Source organism: Anomaloglossus baeobatrachus, chromosome 3 (genome assembly GCF_048569485.1).
Source record: "Anomaloglossus baeobatrachus isolate aAnoBae1 chromosome 3, aAnoBae1.hap1, whole genome shotgun sequence".
Classification (NCBI taxonomy): Eukaryota; Metazoa; Chordata; class Amphibia; order Anura; family Aromobatidae; genus Anomaloglossus; species Anomaloglossus baeobatrachus.
Window position 1 is genome coordinate 83653609 of NC_134355.1, and position 21133 is coordinate 83674741.

General features: G+C 45.8%; 1 protein-coding gene across 2 annotated transcripts in view; it reads right to left on the reverse strand.

Moving 5' to 3' along the window:
* MACROD2 (mono-ADP ribosylhydrolase 2) overlaps positions 1-21133 on the reverse strand; it is a 2939506-nt gene that overhangs the window by 2306462 nt on the left and 611911 nt on the right. The gene's annotated exons all lie outside the window — the stretch shown is intronic.

The following is a 21133-nucleotide window of genomic DNA, read 5'->3' on the forward strand; positions in this document are numbered from 1 at the left end:
CCTGTAAGAATATATATAAAACATCAACTAAACTGTTACCTATATCTCCCCTTCAAAATGTACAAAATTCTTTCTATATACCCATTTTATGTTTATTGCCAACAGTTTGCCCTGGTGCCCATTACTACATCATTATATGTTGTTATAAATATGTACCATGTTATTTTGCCTTTTTCTGTTATTTAATATTTAAAACAGGATACATATTTGTTGCCATACACCCCTCCCCCTTCCGTTTTTTTATTTTTATTTTTCAAAACAATTCCAAAGTGCGTTGTATGCCCTTTGGTCAGTATTGTATGTGCCTTGATCCAATGCTACACATATTCTGCTTTGTTTTTTTTGTTTTTTGTTTTGTTTTTTTTTTTAGGGTTTTATTTTTTATTTTATTTTTTTTGACAGTGACAATTTTTCATACTTGCGAACTATGAAAAATATTGATCTTATCTCTGAATAAAATAATAAAAAAAAGAAACATCTACTTTTCAATTTGGTTTATTAAAGAGCAAATAAATATGATCCACGGACTTCTAGGACGTGACGACATTTGCAAACCATTATTAGGAAACCTAATCAGCAGCAATTATATGCAGGCTTCTATTGCTTCTTTGTTCGGTGAACTCCTATCATTTTGTATCTGCAATTTTCACCATTGGGCTATCAAAAGTATTAAGTGTCATGCAACCTTAGAATTGCAAACATACCAGCAGAAGGCAAGCGAGGCACAAATAAGTCCCCAAGGGTCAAATAAGCACCCAACTGTCTAAACATCACTTATGAGCGAGCTTCAGTACTTAGTTTGTCTGGTTAAAGCAGATGAAGATTGACTGCCCTAAGAAATTGCCCTAATTTATGGTTCTTAAGAGAGGCCATTCTTTTCTTCCTTGTGGAGAGGAGGGAGGGGGTCGTGAAAATGATGTTGACATAACTTTAGTATGAATTTCCTGTTATGTTATGGATTACCACCATTGGCGATTGGCAACTTGCCATATATTGAAGATCCAAAATAGCAATGGCCCATGATGATCTTAGGCTAGTAAATGTTTTCCAAATTTTATATATATAAATATTTTACTTCGGTTTTGGTATGTAGAGTATTCAGAAACTATTGGAAATGAAACCTTGTTTTCACTTATGGGCGCAGGAGCAGATTAATGATATTATACATGGTGCAAACATGCCCTAAAATATATAAAAATATATAAAAAGTAGTGAGCAGTGACATGTTTAGAAGTGGGGTGAAGGCGATGGTTTTGGAATGAGCATATGAAATGGAGCAATTTGTTTTTAATAAAATTATGGATTTTTTTGAAGGAAGACTAGGCTGTCTAAGCAGTTTCTGCTTAAAAACCTCAAGAAGCAGTTTTGGTGGCTTTTTTATTTTTATTTTTCTGAGTTTCTTCAAAAGTTTTTGGGGAATTTTAGAAGTGTAGAAAATAGAAAAAAACAGCACTAGTCCCAAAGTAAAATCCAAGTCTTTATTGAAATGGATAAAATATCAAGGCACTTAAAATAATGTACAGAAGATCAGCCAGGGGCAAGGCAACGCATTTCTGACCTAGACGGCCCTTCGTCAAAGGAGTTTTAGTCTATGTGCGCACGCTGCGGATTTACCGTGGATTTGCTGCAGAAAATGTCTAACATTTCTGCAGTCATTCCCCAGAAAAACCTATGGGTATAAAAAAAATGCTGTGCGCACCCTGCGTTTTTTTTATACCTGCAGATTTACCCGCAGAATTTCCACTGCGGAATTAATGTGCATGTCACTTCTTTTCCGCAGGTACCTGCAGTTTTTGCATTAGGAAATGGTAAAAAACCGCAGGGACCAACCCGCGGAAAAAACGCGGGTGCGGTATTCTGCCAGAGGGTGCGGATTTTTCTTAGGAAAGTCCATTTTCTAGTGCGCAACATAACCTTAGAAGTGTTTTTTTTCTTTTACTGAAATGTTTTTGCAGGCTTTTCATTTGGTTGTGCCTACTTTGTAAAGGCTTCTTTCAGAATCTGCTTCAAAGAAGAACATGCATTTTTTTTATCAGATATTTTTGAAACTTCTTAAAAAAAACTCCTTAACAGCAAAGTGGATTTCCAATAGAAATAGAAAGCATTTCCCAAGTGTGAACACGGCCTTAATGGCCCTGTAGTGCCCCACATGGCCTATCAGGAAACTTGGACAGAATAGCTGACAATTGCTCCTTCGTGGACAATAAGTTAAACAGAATGCTCTATATTTATAAAATCATGAAAAGGACATAATTCTGTAAAAGATATAATAAGTGTTTTCGGTGTATTTTCCGATTTCCGATTGTCTATAAACAGTAAAGTAGGGTGTAACTACTTTTATGTTGTCTTTTTAACACTAGAAGTCCCAGAGAGGAGTCATTTAACATTTCTACCTTTGGAACCCAGAGATCGGTCGAATGACCTGAAGGATTTTAGCTAACATCCTATAATCACCGTTTTTTGTTCTGTAATTAAGGCCATTACTGTCGCACCACAGGAGGTTGTTGTTTGCCATTGAGTTTAGCCATTTAGTTTCTAGTTAGTTCTATTCAGTTTGGACTAAGGGTCATTTGACCCTCTTTCGGGACTTCGGGGGGAGCTCGAAATTTCTGGGACTTCTAGTGTTAAGAATATTTATAGCTGACAGAGAATGGTCCTTGATTATTGTTCTCCCCAGGAAGTGATGGAGTACAGCCTTCTCCCCAAATACCATGAAGTGACTGGGAGAGGCCGAAAGAGCTGAAAGTACCAGCCCATCTTCTATTGTAGTCAAAGAAAACTATTTTTATTTTTGGAGTCACATAAAATCTTGAAATAATATAAAAAAAACCCCAACAATAATGTTGTACTAATGTTCCTACTAAAAACCTGATTTTAAAAAATATGTCAGCTGTTGGTTAGATTACCTCCACTGAGTTTTTGAAAGTACTAAAAAACTTTAGACCTTGTCTCCATTTTCAATGCCTTTCCCCCAATGGAATGACGAGACACAATCTTATTATGTCTTGGTCTGTGTCATGGGAGGTTCACTGTACAAAACTCCTCCCAGTGACCAAATCTATTGTATCTATGTATAGACTAAGCAGACACCAATTTGGAAGCCCCATTTCCATACATGGTAGACATCAACCAAATGACAGTTCAGTTGAATGATCCCCCATACACAGGCTCAGCCAACATGTGTCGTTTATCAGAAAGTCAATGCCAGACTCCCAGTGGCAGCTTATTGTCTGGAGATTGACGGCATTGGCAGTCAGAAATCCAACATGCCAGATCCTTCCCTCCCACCACATCATCTGTCAGCGAAGAGTCAAGAGTAGAGATAAGCGAACCCGATGTTCAGTTTTAAGAACATCAACTTAAAAAAACAGGGCTCGGGTTCGGAGTTCAAGTGCTTTACGTGTGAGATTACCTCACATGAGCAACACTGTGCTTAGGTACACTCGGTGCTTAGCGCAGTGCGGGCCACTTGCATTGTTTAAATGGCTCGCACTGGGGGCAACAACAGCGTGATCATATGTAGTGTGCAACCAAAAAATATAAAAAATTTGAAAATACCTGCCCACCCTTCCCCAGAAGTAATCTGCTTATTGCTGGCTGTATGTAAGCGGAGACTCAAACTGACAATCATTGTTTCCAAACCTCCTCAGACAAGGTTCGAACATGTGTAGGTTCGGTTCGTTTCCTGCCAGCAAACCGAACCTCCAAAGGTTCACTCATCTTTAGCTAAGAGGCCTGAGACACAAATGATCGGCTGATCCCGCCAATAGCGGCGGGTTCAGCTGATGTTAAGACTATGGATGGAAAACTTAGGGCTCATGCGCACGTAACTGCTGAATATTCTGCAGAGATTTGACAGCACATGTGCGCTTCAAATCGCTGCAGAAACACTGCATAATGAATGCAGTTTTTTTGTAGAAAAAAGCCGATTTCATGCAGCAGCTATGGCTGCTGCCCCCACCATAGACAGAGTGGAGCTGCATCCATAGCGCACGGAATAATTGACATGCTCATTTTATGAACGCACGGATTTGGGTCAAAATTTTGGCATCCAAATCGCTGCGTTCATAAAAGCAACTTGCGCACGTGTCATGCACAATCTACATAGCTTGTGCTGAGGACGCAGAACGCATGCATTTACGCTGCAGTGCAATACATAGCGTAAATGCATGTGAGTACGCAACGTGTGCATGAGCCCTTAAGGTTCGCTGACTTTTTTCACATTTCAGTAATCGATTTTGTTCACAATGCAGATTTATGCAAAATGTCCACAATAAGACAAAAAAATTCAAAACCACCATGTAATTTTTTTTTTCTACAAATTGACCTTATCTATAACACAAACATTTTCTAAACTGTATAGAGAGAATGAAAAATGGACTCTCATTAGTTATAAATAATGTAAACATAGCCATAACAAAATTAGCCAGAGTGTAGCTAGTTAATTTTGGTGAGTGAAGAGACATTTATCTACCCATGTTCAGAGTGGTAATTTTTCATCTACTGCAAGGTTTGGGTAAAAAACACCATGGAGGAGCTAAAACGTTGCTTCTATCAACAAGAGTGAAACAATATGTCCCTTAACTCATTAGAATGCTGCCCTTTTTATTGGAGTGATTCCAGTTCTCAGAGGCCAGTATTACTTGTTGCGTATGTGATTCGGATATTACAGACGTATAATCCACAGCATGTAGCAGTACTAGCATAATGGATGAGTTTTAACTTAATCTCATACACGTGCTGCGTTGTTTATGGTAGTTTTTCAGAAGGAATTTGATTTTTGGCCGTGTTTTTGTTCGTGCGAGTTTTACTTATACATTTAAAATGAAGGACCCTAAAGTCACAGCTTTAGCCACTGGCCTGAAAATATCACAGAAAAAAAAAGCCATATTTACCAACATGCGGTCACATTACTAATGCAATAGAGGATGAAGCAGCCCCCCTTGATAAAGGCAGAGGCAGCACAGGTACATTGGCTCACCTACCTAAAGAGGGGTGGATGTATAGTATAATAAATGCATAGGATGAAGCTTGTATAGAGCACAAGTCGCACAGATAATAATGTTTATTCACTTATATAGCGCTATTAATTCCACAGCCCTTTACATACATTGGCAAGTCTGTACCCATTGGGGTTCACAATTTAAAGTCCCTATCAGTCTGTTTTTGGAGTGTGGGAAGAAACCGGAGAACCCAGAAGAAACCCACGTAAACACGGGGAGAACATACAAACTCCTTACAGATGTTGTCTTTAGTGGGATTTGAACCCCGGACCCCAGCGCTGCAAGACTCCAATGCTAACCACTGAGCCACCGTACCACCCATGCTGTTTGATGCACATTTCAATACAATACAATGAGGACACTTCATGTGGGTTGCGAGTTCATTTGTCCAATATTTTGCCAAATACCTCATGCATTTCTTATCTCATCTTTTTCAGTTGCACATCTTTTCATCTTTTGTAGGGTGCAGTCACACTATTTAGTGTTATTTAGTGTTGGTTGGGGGAATTATCCATTTACACTTAAAATACTAGATAACGACTGCCTCCATGAATAGTAGATGTGGGAATGTACCTGTGCTTCACCTTTATCATGGAGAGGCTGCTGCATCCTAGTGCATTAGCTTTGTTACCTTGTGTTGCTGCCTTCTTTCTTTAAATTTTTTTATGATTTGCTGAATCGCTGGTCAATTATTGTTTTGTGGGGGGTTTTTTGTTGTTGTTTTTATGCAACAAACACAGAGCATAAATTTGTATGCCAAAACGTTGAAATCTGCACATAAAATCTGCACAAAAACACAATGTATGAACATAGCTTGAAAGCTTTTGTCATGGATATAATGAATGATACGGCTTTATTGTCATGGTGAAACATTTTACAACTGATGACTGAGCACTGCCATGCTTGTGTGCCCGGTACTCGTTAAGGTAAGTTGGATGTGCGCGACTCAAACACCCGAGTATAAGGCCGGTGTCACACTTGTGATTGCCTCGCATGTATCTCGCGCAAGTTTCGCGTTGCATCACCCGGCACGGACTCACACTCTACTCACAGGAGCAGATCGGTTGCATGCATCTCTATGCAGCCAACCCGGTTCTGTGAGCAGAGTGTGAGTCCGTGACGGGTGATGCACCTCCAAACTCGCGTGAGATACACTTGAAGCAATCGCTAGTGTGACACCGGCCTAAGGGAGGTCGCTGGGGAACTTGAGCATTTTTACCGAAGATTTCCTGGAAAAATGCTCGAGTCCCCCATTGTTTTCCATTATATTTGGAAGCTCGAGTTGCGCACATTCGAGCATCCAGCTGCTCTCAACGAGACCAGAGCATGGTAGTACGAGCTCATCACTGCTTTTTACCCTTTGTCTTTAAAATGGTACCTTTATCCAAAATCTGTTAAGGCAAAATATGCACTCTGTGTTAAAAGAACAGTCTCAGCATAGTCATATTGCTTGATCTATTTCAGGGATGATACAGTTGATCCATTAGTCACAAGCTTTCCTACCATCACTGCCAATATATTTTAATCGGTCATAATCTGACATAATAACAATAATAATATTAATAATCTGCACTAGGTGAGAGTATGACTGTCTATGAGGAGAGTTCTACGGTATTACTTGTGCCATTTATTGTACATTACGAGGAACATAGTAAAAGGCATCATATGACATGGGTCAAACAATATGTCCTTAGGTCATCTGTTGTCACAGTAAAGCACTTGAGAAAGTCTCATTATCCACCATATGTCAGAAAAGTATCTGGATGAATGACAGACAAGTACATTAGAAATGTTTCAGCCCCCCCCCTTTATTGCCGGCCATTAAGAACAACAAGAAAACCAATAGTCGTCCATATTAATTTGCTTTATTCTAAATATGAGGGCGCTATTGGCATTACTGCTCGCGATACGGTGTCGGCTTTGGGCTAAGTACTTGCCTTGTGGTTATGTTGCTGCTCATATTTTTTTTTTTCTAAGAACTATTGAGTACAATTTCTGCACTGCCTCGTCCATTAGCAAATGTTTAATGGCATTTTAGTCTACAATACACTACACCCTGAATGATCTGCACTTTACAGAAGTGTACTGGATACTGAATAATACAAAATGATTGCCAAGTCGTAGTAGATATCACTCGAAACATCAGAAGTTTAATTTGAAGCCATGGGCCATAAAAGGGTGGTTTACCCATATTTTTTATTGTCTAGTTCGATATTATATTGAGAAACAATGTTTCTCTCAAATACCTTGTGTTAGCAATAGTGCCTGTGGGAGGTGCTATTGCAGAACGCTGTTCCCCGCTCTGGTGACGTCACGTCAAGTTCCGAAAACGTCACATTCCTACGGCTGGCTGCAGTCTTCCTGACTCACTGAGCTGTGAGCGGTGTTTCACCGCTGTCACAACACAGCACGTCTCCTGTTTGCAGCGTTCTGCTGTGAGGGAGGTGGAGCAGGGAGTAGATGGGCTGTGACGAGCGGTGAAACATCGCTCACAGCTCAGTGAGTCAGGAAGACTGCAGCCAGCCGCAGGGATGTGACATGTGCAGAATTTGACATGACGTCAACGGAGCGGGGAACAGCGGTCTGCAATAGCACCTCTCAACGGCACTATTGCCAACACAAGGTATTTGAGAGAAATATTGTTTCTCAACATAATATCAAACTAGACAATAAAAAAATATGGCTGACCACCCCTTTAATATAGTTAAGAAATCCCCCCAGCCGCTGCAGACAGGTAGAGGAGAAATTTTGCTAGTTGTTTACTTTCTTCCCCAACCAGAGTGAACAAGGTAAAATTGGTCTTGGATAGAAATGAGCGAGCTTGAGGTTCGGTGTTCATACCAAGCACAGACTTTACAGGAAAAAAAACAGAGAGAGTTCAGATTTGGAGTTCGAGTGCTTAACGTGTGCTGACCACTCGCGCAAGCATCGCTGTGCTCGGGTACACTCAGTGCTCAACGTGAGCCGCTTGCAGTGTTTGCATGGCTTGCACGGAGGTAAGGCTATGTGCCCACGTTGCGTTTTTACATGCGTTTCTGCAGCGTTTTCAACTGCAGCGTTTTAATGCCAAAATGCATGCGTTTTGATTTCCAAGCAAAGTCTATGAGAAATAGGGTTTTCTTGTGCGCACTTTGCTGTTCAAAACGCTGCTTTTAATTTGCATATTTTTGGGCAAAATCTCTGCGTTTAAAGAAGCAACATGTCAATTGTTTTTGCCATTTGAGCTGCGTTTTGCTAATATTAGAGTCAATGAGAAGATGCAAAACGCATCCTACATCAAAATCCTAGCATTTTACATGCTTTTTGGATGCAGAAAACAAGCGTTTTTGACAATTTAATTGCCATTATATTACAGGCATGAGATGTCCCTTTACACACACACATAGTCCGACAATTAAAATTAAGAAAAACATTAATTTAACGTTATTTTATACATAAATATCAACATTTATCATTTTAATAAAATCAGCAATTTTGTTTATGATTATATTCTTGATATTTGTTATCATTTTATTTCCATTTTTTCATAGTGTTTGAATGTTAAAACTTTAATTAGCAGTGTATTTGTCATCAAAACGCATCTGACTTTAAGCAATGAAAAAGCATGTAAATCGCGGTAATAACACAAGCGTATTTATAGCGTTTTTGTGGTCAAAAGCAACTTTGGCAAATACCATTTCTGCAAAAGGGTGTGTTTAGAACTGCAACTACCTCGACGCAACGTGGGCACATAGCCTAATAGCGTGATTGAATGTAGTGTGCAGCAAAATTAAAAATTGGAATAATCCCGCCAACGAAAGTGATCTGTTTATGGCTGGCTGCATATGGGCGGAGACCCGAACTGCCCAATTAGTGACTTCCATTGCGGTTCAAGTCAAGTCCGGGTCCCAAACTAAACTTTCTCTAAAGTCCGGCTGAAGCTGCCGAACCGAACTTCAATGAGTCCACTCATCTGTAGTCTTGAAGTCTCTTTTAAACTGCTGTCCTGATCTGCAATAGCGCATGGTTCACTCCGTTTGCCGCTATGTGCGCTTTTCCAAAATTTAAATTGATGAAAGAGCTATGTGCCATTTAAGGGAATCTGTCGGCAGGTTTTTGCTACCTCATCTGAGAGCAGCATGATTTATACAATGGGACCCTGATTCCAACAATGTATCACTTAGATTACTGGGTACAACGGTTTTGACACAAGCAGTGTTTTTAGATTTAGCAATGCAGCAAAACTCAGAGAGCTGTCTACATACAATGTCTAAAGGCTCCTTTACACACTGAAACTTTCTAGCGATCCCACCAGCGATCCCAACCTGGCCGGGATCGCTACAAAGTCTCTGGTGAGCTGTCAAACAGGCAAACCTGGCCAACGACGCAACAGCGATCCGGACCTGGAGAACGACCTAGCTAGTCATTGGGGACGTTGTAAAGCAGCTTTTTGAAAGGGAAGTCGCTAACGAAGTCGCTGTAAAGTCCCCTTTACACACTAAAACTTTGCTGCACAGCGGGAAACAAAGGACCAAAGAATGGTCCTGAACGATTTGTAGCGATCACAACTTCACAGCAGGGGCCAGGTCGCTGATGTGTTTCACACACTGCAATGTCGCTGGGGAGGTCGCTATAACGTCACAAAACCGGTGACGTTACAGCGATGTCGTTTGCGATGTTGCAGTGTGTAAAGCCACCTTAAAGAAAGGGAGCTGCTAATCACAGCAGGGGCTGTGCCAAACTACCAGGTAGGAGGCAATGTAGTCCAACCAATGATAAGCTCCTGGCACTAAAACAAATATTGCTAAACAATAGCAGGAGCTTGATAAGAGAGGCATTTCTCAAATCTGTGTTTTAACCCCTACACCATGCTGTCCTCAGATTACCTAGTAAAAACCTGCTGACAAAGTCCCTTTAATTAGCATGGCCTCAATGGCAATAGAGGGAATAATAGTACATGCTGCAATTATTTCTAAATTGACCAATAAAGGTACATGAGCAATTTTTCATATGGGCCATATGATGTCTGTATGCAGGCAGTGTGCACATGGACAACACACAGACAATATGATTGTCTGAACATAGCCTTAAGTATTACATGCTGCAACATCGCTACCAATATATCGTCGGCGTCACATCATTAGTGACGCACATCCAGTGCCGGTAGCGACATCGCAGCGTGTGACACCAAGGAGCGACGATCAATGATCGCAAAATCGTCCAAAAACGGTGATCGTTGACACGTCGCTCCTTTCCTTAATATCGCTGCTGCCACAGGTATGATGTTGTTCGTCGTTCCTGCGGTATCACACATCGCTATGTGTGACGCCGCAGGAACGACAAATATCTCCTTACCTGTGTCCACCGGCAATGCGGAAGGAAGGAGGTGAGTGGGATGTTACGTCCCGCTCATCTCCGCCCCTCCGCTTCTATTGGACGGCCACTTAGTGACGTTGCGGTGACGTCGCTGTGACGCCGAACGCACCTCCCCCTTGAAGGAGGGATTGTTCGGCGGTCACAGCAACGTCGCTGCACAGGTATATGCGTGTGAGGCTGCCGTAGCAATAATGTTCGCTACAGCACCAATCACCAAATGTCGCACGAACGATGGGGGCGGGTGCTATCGAGCACGACATCGCTAGCTATCGCTAGCGATGTCGCAGCGCGTACAGCACCCTTAAAGGTTAGGTACACAGATAAAAAAATACTAAATGGAAAATTTTTGCTGCAGATATGCTCCAAAATATGTTACCTTCTGCATTCTATTTGGTTAAATCTGTGAAAACCTGCAATATAAATTAACATGCTGTGGATGGTAAATCCACAGCGTCACTCAATTTACGCTGCTCCATAGTGTGTTGATGAGATTTCATAACATCTGACAACACTTGCACTGTAATTTCCAGTCCGCGGGAACATACCCTTCATGGGAACGGAACTTGTACAGCCCATAAGCCCTAAAGCTCATCAGTACAGAGCTGTACAGTCTCCAACTGCCATGGACAGAGGCTGCATATACTTTATGTATGTGAGATATTCTACTTAGAAACAAGTAAAATCCTCTATAGACCATAGTAGGAAAATTCAATGCCTTTTTTACAAAGAAACCACAGTAAAGATAACATTTATTCATTTCCAAATGCAATATAAAGTATATGTAAAATATGTAAAATTACATGTTTTACCATTCAATAATAATTCAATAAAAACACATCTGCACCATTTCCAGGCAGTACCATGGTACAGACAGTCTGAGTGACAGATAGGAAGAGTTGCGGTAGGAATCAATCTTTGTGACAACAGTATTTTGCCGACACATGAGATTTGTGCAGTAAACATGCTGCGGGTAATCTGTGTCTTGCCCGTGTACACAAGACACGTTGATACTATAAGATTTGCTCAAAGTCACGGAGATGGAAGTTCCCAATAATTAAGAGGAAGTGATGTCTAGCTATTTAAAGGAACATTAAATGGGAAGTGAGCAGAAGCTATAAGTGAAGATTACAGAACTAGATGCCTCCCTCTGGCCAAAGAAGCTTGTCCTCAAAATGTCTTCACAATGTAGAAAAGCACAGTAAATGGCCATGAAGGGGTATTCTGGGCTTCTAATAATTTTTACTCTTAGGATGGTTCAGCAATTTAAAACCGGTAGGAGTCCGACACCCAGCACCCCCATTGATCAGCAGTTATCAACTCCAGCAATGGTCAAATTTGAACAGTGAAAGGAGCGGAACAGCACAGCGCCATCCAAAGTGTAGCAGACTCTAAACAGCCCCGTTAGGATTTTCTACAAGAAAATCTGTGGAGAGAAACATGCAGAGTACCTGTTAAGCAGGAATATGAACTAGTCTAAAAGATTTTCAGTTATATTTCTCAGCCAGATCAGATCTCATACTTTGCACTGACGAGAGACAAACATCCCAAAACACAATGTCTGCCCCCTGAGGTTCTGATCTGGCATAAATCCTAACTCATATGACAAGGCTCAATAAAGGATCACTTTTGACTTTTAGGATTGCCACCTCCAATAGGTGGCACTAAAGCTTGTCTACTTCCTCCCTGAAGAGACAATTTGAATATCTCCCAAAGGAGCATTGCAGCTTAAAGTCTCATCAGCACTGGCATACTGGATTGGTGTGTCAGTCTCCAGAAGGAGAATAGTTTTCCCTTTATGCTCCCTCTTAGCCTACCATACAGCCAGATCAGATCTCATACTTTGCACTGGTGAGGGATAGCTAAACCAAAACACTGTGTCTGCAAATTGAGGTTCTGATCTGGCGTAAATCCTAAGGGGTACTTTGCACGCTGCGACATCGCTAGCCGATGCTTGCGATGCCGAGTGCCATAGTACCCGCCCCCGTCGCACATGCGATATCTTGTGACAGCTGCCGTAGCGAACATTATCGCTACGGCAGCTTCACACGCACTTATCTGCCCTGCGACGTCGCTCTGGCCGGCGACCCGCCTCCTTCCTAAGGGGGCGGGTCGTGCGGCGTCACAGCGACGTCACACGGCAGGCAGCCAATAGAAGCGGAGGGGCAGAGATGAGCGGGACGTAAACATCCCGCCCACCTACTTCCTTCCACATAGCCGGTGAAGGCAGGTAAGGAGATGTTCCTCGCTCCTGCGGCTTCACACACAGCGATGTGTGCTGCCGCAGGAATGAGGAACATCTTATCTCCTATTGATGCGACATTATGAAAATGTCCGACGCTACACAGATCACCGATTTACGAGGCTTTTGAGATCGTTTATCGGCGCATCTAGGCTTTACACGTTGCGACATCGTTACCGGCGCCGGATGTGCATCACTTTCGATTTGACCCCGACGATATCGCAGTAGCGATGTCGCAACATGCACAGTACCCCTAAGTCATATGATAACACTTGTTAAAGGGTCACTTTTGACTTTTAGGATTGCCATCTCCAATAGGTGGTACTAGAGTTTGTCTACTTTCTCACTGAACAGACAATTTATAGTTATATTTCTGAAAGATTTCGGGTTTGATTATATGCAACGTACAGTTTTTTTTTTAAAAGAGCCATAACAAAAGCTAGTGCAAAGGTAGTAGTCACAATCCTGACAGCAATATTCTAATATCATATATGTTAAATGCTGTTACAAAGTTTGCTTTGGGCCCAGGGGTTTTAAAGGGCATCTGTCAGTAGGATAAACTTGCCTAAGCCATCTATATGGGCATGTAGGTCATAGAAAGTTGAATAACATGATGCACTGATGTCCCCAATCTGATCTCTTATTCCAGAAAATTCCACATTTTTCACAATATGTAAATGAGATGTTAAAGATCTATGAGCTGGACATAGATCTCCCCGAGAATCTGCCTCCAGACCTTACTTTAATTGATAGAGGCGATACTAATGTGACACATGTAATGACTGACAGTCTGCTCTCATGATCTACATGTCTCACACTGCTATCGCCCCCTTTCATTGAGCATCTGCCTACAGAGCATATTTGAAGAGAGATAGGTGTCTGAACCATAGATCTTAAAAGGGTGGTTCACCCATATTTTTTATTATCTAGTTCGATATTATATTGAAAAACAATGTTTCTCTCAAATACCTTGTGTTGGCAATAGTGCCTGTGAGAGGCGCTATTGCAGACCGCTGTAACCCGCTCCGGTGAAGTCACGTCAAGTGCCGCACACGTCACATCTGTGCGGCCGGCTGCAGTCTTCCTGACTCACTGAGCTGTGAGCGGTGTTTCACCGCTTGTCACAGCCCATCTGCTCCCTGCTCCCTCCTCCCTCACAGCACAGCATGTCTCTTGTTTTCAGCGTTCTGCTGTGAGAAAGGAATGAGCAGGGAGCAGATGGGCTGTGACAAGCGGTGGAACACCGCTCACAGCTCAGTGAGTCAGGAAGACTGCAGCCGGCCGCATGGATGTGACATGTGTGACACTTGACGTGACGTCACCGAAGCGGGTTACAGCGGTCTGCAATAGCGCCTCTCACAGGTACTATTGCCAACACAAGGTATTTGAGAGAAACATTGTTTCTCAATATAATATCGATCAAGACAATAAAAAATATGGGTGAACCACCCCTTTGACAGCTGATTTACACATTAAGAAATAGTTGATCTCTCTGGAGTGAAAACATCTGATCACAGATATCAAGGTATCATTTTATTCATCTTCCTATGACCTTATTACCCATATTGATGGCTTTAGATGATTGCTTCTACCAACAGATTCCCTTTAACTTATAAGTTCCAGGGTAAGTAAATTTAGCATAATTTACAGTCAGATGTAAAATAATAGTTTGTCCAACTGAACATATTTGTTATCCAAGTAACAGATAAACCAAAATCTTTCTGTAGATATTGTAATGTATCTTTTGTTTAAAAAAAAAAAGATCTTTTGACATATTGTGTACCGCCGCGTTCCAAGTAGCAGAGCAAAAGTTACATATTTGGCAGTCCTATTTTCCTTTCTACATGATTCCTGGCTCCAAGTATCTCCTTACTATTCACCCATAACTTACACATATGTGAAAACATCTTTAACAATGGCAACACATCTTTCACATTGCTAAAAACACTTTTGAAACTTTCTGCTTTGTTTGCTTCCTTTTGGCACCTCCTTTATGCACGTGTCTCCTATAGAAATTCTTGCCTTGTGACTCATTTCACCTCTATTCAGCATGCACAGGGACCAACTTTCAAACAAAATACATCGTTAGAGACTATTATCCCGCTTCGCACCATGCCAATTGGAAACCGCTGGTGAAAATGAGGGAGCCGCACACAGGCGAGCCTTTGGCACCCCCGCAATATGATATTGTCATTTCATCTTGGATTTCAGTATATGACAATGCAAAAGAATACAAACGCTAACAAAATCCAAATATCAGCTGGGATGTCACAGAGTAAACGACAGGCATAAAACAACTGAAATTTGTGTTCTACTTATTTTTCTATTTATTAATCCCTTTAGAGAGAATTATTCTAAATAGAAGAAACACTTTTTAAGCACAGAGGTCCTAAGATACACCCTAATTAGGGCTCATGCACACATTGCCAAATTTCATGCATTTATGCTGCGTATTGTACCGCAGCATCAATGCATGCGACCTGCGTCCCCTGCACAATCTATGTAGATTGTGCATGAGACGTGCGCACGTTGCGTTTGAGAGCACAGCGATTTGGATGCCAAAATTTTGTTCCAAATCACTGCGTTCTAAAGGCCGCGTTACACGCAACGACATCGCTGACGTGATGTCATTGGGGTCATGGAATTCGTGACGCACATCCGTTCTAGTTAGCGACGTCGTTGCGTGTGATACGTACGAGCAACCGCTAACGATCAAAAATACTCACCTTATCGTTAATCGTTGACACGCTGTCCATTTCCCAAATATCGTTGCTGTTGCAGGACGCAGGTTGTTTGTCGTTCCTGCGGCAGCACACATCGCTATGTGTAACACCGCAGGAACGAGGAACCACATCGTACCTGCGGCCGCCCGCAATGAGGAAGGAAGAAGGTGGGCGGGATGTTCGTCCCGCTCATCTCCGCCCCCTCTGCTTCTATTGGGTGGCCACTTAGAAAGGAGGCGGTTCGCCGGTCACAGCGACGTCGCTAGGCAGGTAAGTAGTGTGTCAGGTCCGAGTGATGTTGTGCGCCACGGGCAGCAATTTTAATTATATGTTAGAATGCTGTATATAAGAGCCCACTGGTGGTGGCCACAGCTTATAGGCCCCAAATTTAAGCAGTGGTTTTCCTGGTGTGAGGTAAATCCGGAGATATGACGATAAATCATGATATTCAAGTATGTCAGGAAGCCCTCTCCTGGTGTCACCCCCCCCTTTCCTTCACACAACTGGTTTAGCAACAAATTCCATGGCCATGTCCTGTGATATGGAGATGAGGTGGTGTGGGAACAATGGACACAGGATGACTCCCTGCCGTCACCCTGTAACAAGAGTTGTATCTCATTAGCAAGGCTATGGAACTAGCAGACAGAACGACTCCAGTAAAAAATGGTTCATATCTCGCAAGCCATATTTCCGATAGATATGGCAACCATAAAAATGGTGTCTCCGCATGCGGACGATGCCGGCACACCCTTTTTATGGGAGCAGGACATTGGGAAATGCCCCAGGCGTGATATCAGCCAATGGGGAACTGGCAGACAGGTCATGAGTCCCCTCGTTCTGTAGCTAAATTCATAACTGTCACAATGAGAGCATTGGCGTCCGCCTACGACGCTCCCAGGCAAAGTTATGGCCCATATTCCATGTTGTGGATTGTCCATAACTCAAGCCAGGGGTGGAGCAGTGCTCCCTCTGAGGTCACTAAGGTAGGAGGGGACCTGGACTTGCCCAGGTTGATAACCCTACTTCGGCCATTTTCCAGTGTTCTTTTCGCTGGGGGCACGTGTAGGAAACATCTGTGGGAAGGATCCTAGAAACCTGGGTACAGCGCCCCCCTGTGGCCAGACGCAACAAGGTAACTGCTGGAACTGTGTATGCCTGTTTGTAACCCATGCTTTGATTGTAACTGTACTCTGACATATGTATATTCTGTAGATTCCCTATTGTATATATTGTAGTTTCTAGTGTGCTTTAGGCTGATTAAATTATATAATTAATCTTGGGCTGTTCTGTTATCTCGATCTTGAATCCCACGTCTGTGTGTTCGGCTAATAGTTACCGTAAATCGGTTGGTGGCAGCGAATTGTGCCAAGGATTATTGTGGGGAGGCCAGTGAGATTCGGGGAGATTTTATATATTCCGCCCGCGGAGGTCGGGGGAATATATACCTTACTCTCACCGGGGACCCTTCAATAATCGGCATAAGTAGTATAGCGGCCTCCTTGCTTATTGTCGGGCAATTCCATAATTGGCCTGACTATAAGAGGGGCGCTAGAGAGCGCATCACGTGCTCTGTCGGTCGGGAGGTATAAAGGAGGGGTGACCCCCACTTGTTACCCCCCGATTGTGACGTACTGGTAGCCAGCGCGGGGGATTTCTGAGTGACCCCCCCGGTGGTTTGTGACATATTGGTGGCATAGCGGTGGGATCGAGATAATAGTGTGTGTGAGTGTGAGACCCATACTCCCAGACACTAAAGACTGCCTGCAGCAGCTGTGGCTGCTGGGGTCTTCAGACTAGCTCAACACTAGAGTGTCAGAGTGCAGATACTGTAAGGTGTGTGGAGGCATCAGGTGTCAGTTCTGTGTCAGTGACCAAAAGTCTGCAAGAATGGCTGATGGCACCAGGAGCAGAGCTATGCAACTGGCCAATGCTAAGGCAGGAGCCGAAGAGAGGGAGGACGGTGCTGTGGACAGCAATGAGGAGGTTGCCCACGAGTCCTCCAGGAGCTCGACGCCAGAAAACCGTTCTGCCGAGGACATTGCGCAACCTGGCACTGCTGGACAAGATGAGGAGGAGCTCACCCAAGGTTCCTCAACGAGCCAGATGCCAGCCCTCCGCTCTGAAAGGGACAGTGAATCGCCTAGCTCTGCAGCGTGCCGCAGATCACCACGTGCCATTCCACCGAGCCTGGGAGGCTCGGATAGCCTTCTTCAAATGGCTATGGCCCTTCTCCAGGCTGGAGACCAGAAGGGCTACAAGGAACTCCTGGCAGAGCGCAGGGCAGAGCGGCAGGCAGCGCGTGACGCTGAGGCTGCGGAGCGGCACGCAGAGCGTGAGGCTGCGGAGCGAGAGCGGCAGGCAGCGCGTGAAGAGCGAGAGCGACAGGCAGACCGTGACTACCAGCTGCAGCTAGCTCAGCTCCGGCCCTCATCAGCCACATGTGACCTTCGAGACACCAAACTTCCAAAGGTCCGTGTTGAGGACTTCCCAGTGCTGGAGAAGGATGGAGACTTGGACCCTTTCTTGACTGCTTTTGAACGGACTTGCTTGCAGCACCATCTGGACAAGGACCAGTGGGCCAAATACCTGACCCCCCGTTTAAGGGGTAAGGCCCTGGATATCCTTGGGGACTTGCCTGCTGAGGCAGATCAGGGCTACGACACCATCAAGCGGGCCCTGATCCAACAGTACAACCTCACTCCAGAGTCCTACCGCAAGAAGTTCCGGAGCCTACAGAAGGGACCAAAGGACTCCTGGGCTGACCACCGGCGGGCACTTGCCCGAGCTGCCGACCACTGGACCCAAGGCCTGCAGCTTTCCACCGGACCGGAGATCCTGGACTTGTTCATCACGGAGCAACTCTTGTGGAACTGCCCTGAGGATCTCCGCCAGTTCATCCGAGACCAGAAGCCAAAGGGGTCCACGGCTACAGCTGCCCTTGCCGATGACTACACCAACAACCGGGCCCCTGAGGCCAGGAGAGCGGCCACCAGCAGCACCTGGAGAGGGGGTAAGATGAATTCTGCGACTGCCCCACCTGCCCCTAGACTGCAGGGGGTGTCCCCCTCAACTCCCCTCTCCAGGCCCGTGGCGGAACCAAGACGGTGCCACCAGTGCAACCTACCTGGACACTTCAAGGCCATGTGCCCTCAGCGTCCCAAGGCCCCGGCTCCGTCCCCGTCCCAAGGGCCGCCCAAGGTGTATTGTGTGGGTGGGGGTGGTGGTAGGTCCCTGGACAGCTTCCAACCTGTCACCGTCGGCCGGTCTGTGACCATAGGACTGCGAGACAGCGCCTCGGAGGTGACTCTGGTGCGGCCTGAGATGGTGTCCCCCCAAGACTTGATCCCTGGAAAAACCCTCGCTGTCTCCGGGATTGGAGGCACTGACCCGGCGCTGCCTGTTGCTGACATTTATGTGGACTGGGGCGCAGGGCGAGGGGTGAGGGAGGTGGGGGTAACTGATCGGATCCCTGCAAACGTGCTACTTGGGACAGATTTGGGGCAGATAACCTCCCAGTTTGGGCCCCAACCAAGGGCTGAACCTTCAGCCCGTACTGACATGCCTCCGGACAATGTTAATGTGTTATCTATGAATGATGTAAGGGAGGAGGGAGTGAACTCTGATATTTCTGCTTGCATAGACACCATAGACACACACACAGCGGCAGCTGTGACAGGGGAGGGGGTCAGAGAAAGGTGTGACAATGCCTCTACAAGTAATCAGCCTGTGAGCTGGGATCTGTTGCCCTCTGCAGGGATAAGCAGAGAGCAGGGTGCTGCAGGGGGAGGACCAGTGTGTGGGGTGGGGGCTACCACAGCAAATGTGGGGTCCCCAGAGATTCCACAGAGGGGTTCTGTTGCTGCAGGAGGGGAACAGGCAGGTGAGATTGGGGCCGGTCCAGGAGCGGAAGTGCTCCCAGGTAAGATCTCGGTGCATGGTTCCCCCACAACCGGGGTGTCAGGAAGCCAGGTAGGTCTGCCTGAACCGGCGACTTGGTCAGGAACGGAGGAGGAGCAGGCACGACCCACGGTCGCAGCGGCTGTGGCCGCTGTCACCCGCAGTGGGAGTGCTGGAAGCCAAGGGGCCTCCCGGAGGTCCGATAGCTCTTCCCCTTCTGACCAAGTGGCAGCCGAGTCAGGTGGAGGCCAGGACACAGGTCCCGGGGTACTGACTGAAGATGTGACAGTCTCGTCGATTCTGGCCACATCTAGTCAGGGGTTTCAGGCAGCGTTAGAAGCTGATGACAGCCTGAAAGCTCTTAAGGAGCAGGCGGCACAGCCTCCCTCGGACTCGGACCCGGAGCGAGTGGTCTGGGACCAAGGACGGCTGTACCGGGCCACGGTCCAGCAGGGTTCACCGGAGGCGTGGCCCAGGGACCGACAGTTGGTGGTACCCTATCCGTTCCGGACGGAGTTGTTGCGGATCGCACATGAGATTCCGATGGCCGGACACCTAGGGATCGCTAAGACCAAGGCCAGGTTAAACCAGCATTTCTACTGGCCAAAAATGGGGGCCGATGTGGCTGCCTACTGCCGTTCGTGTGAAACCTGTCAGAGAGTGGGGAAGGCGGGGCCACGCCCCAAAGCCCCACTAGTATCTCTGCCAATCATCGATGAGCCTTTCAGGAGGGTGGCTGTGGATCTGGTCGGCCCGCTGGCCATCCCCAGCAGCTCCGGGAAACGCTTCCTACTGACGGTAGTGGACTATGCCACCCGGTACCCAGAAGCAGTGGCCTTGTCGTCCATTCGGGCGGACAAGGTGGCCACCGCATTGCTGGAGATTTTCTCCCGAGTGGGTTTTCCCCAGGAAATGCTCACTGACCGGGGGACCCAATTCATGTCCCAGCTGATGGAGGCCCTCTGTAAGCAAGTCCAGGTGCGACATCTGGTGGCCAGCCCGTACCATCCACAGACTAATGGCCTGTGCGAGCGGTTCAATGGCACCTTAAAGCAGATGCTTAAGATGTTGGTCGACTCCCATGGGCGTGACTGGGAGCGGTATCTCCCACACCTGTTATTTGCTTACCGGGAGGTTCCACAGGCCTCAACAGGATTCTCACCGTTTGAGCTCCTGTACGGGCGACGTGTGCGGGGCCCCCTGGCTCTGGTGAAAGAGGCTTGGGAAGGGGATTTGGCCACCCCTGGAGTGTCGGTTATCGAGTATGTCATGCGCTTCCGGGACAAAATGCAGGCCTTGACGCAACTGGTACACGACAATATGGCTCAAGCCCAGGCCGATCAGAAGCGTTGGTACGACCAGAACGCTTGTGAGAGGACCTACCAAGTGGGTCAAAAGGTGTGGGTACTGGTCCCCGTACCACAGGACAAGCTTCAGGCAGCCTGGGAAGGCCCATACCTCGTGTACCAGCAGCTCAACCCTGTAACGTACCTGGTCACCCTGGACCCTGCCCGTGGAAGGCGGAAGCCCTTCCATGTGAACATGATGAAGGCACATCATGAGCGGGAGGCATGTGCGCTCCCCGTGTGCAACCTGCCCGAGGAGGGAGAAGCGGAAACCCTCTTGGATATGCTAGCCCAGGTTAGGGCAGGCGGATCCATTGAGGATGTGGAGGTTGGCCACCAGCTCTTGGAAGACCAACGGTCCCAGCTGTGGGCCACCCTCCTCCCCTTCCGGGGGTTGTTTACCAACCAGCCCGGAAGGACTGACTTGGCTGTCCATCACGTGGACACTGGGGATCATCCCCCGATCCGGCGTTCAGCATATCGGGTCTCCCTGGAGGTGCAGCAACACATGCGCCAGGAGATTGACGAGATGCTGAAGCTGGGGGTGATCCAGGCATCCAACAGCGCTTG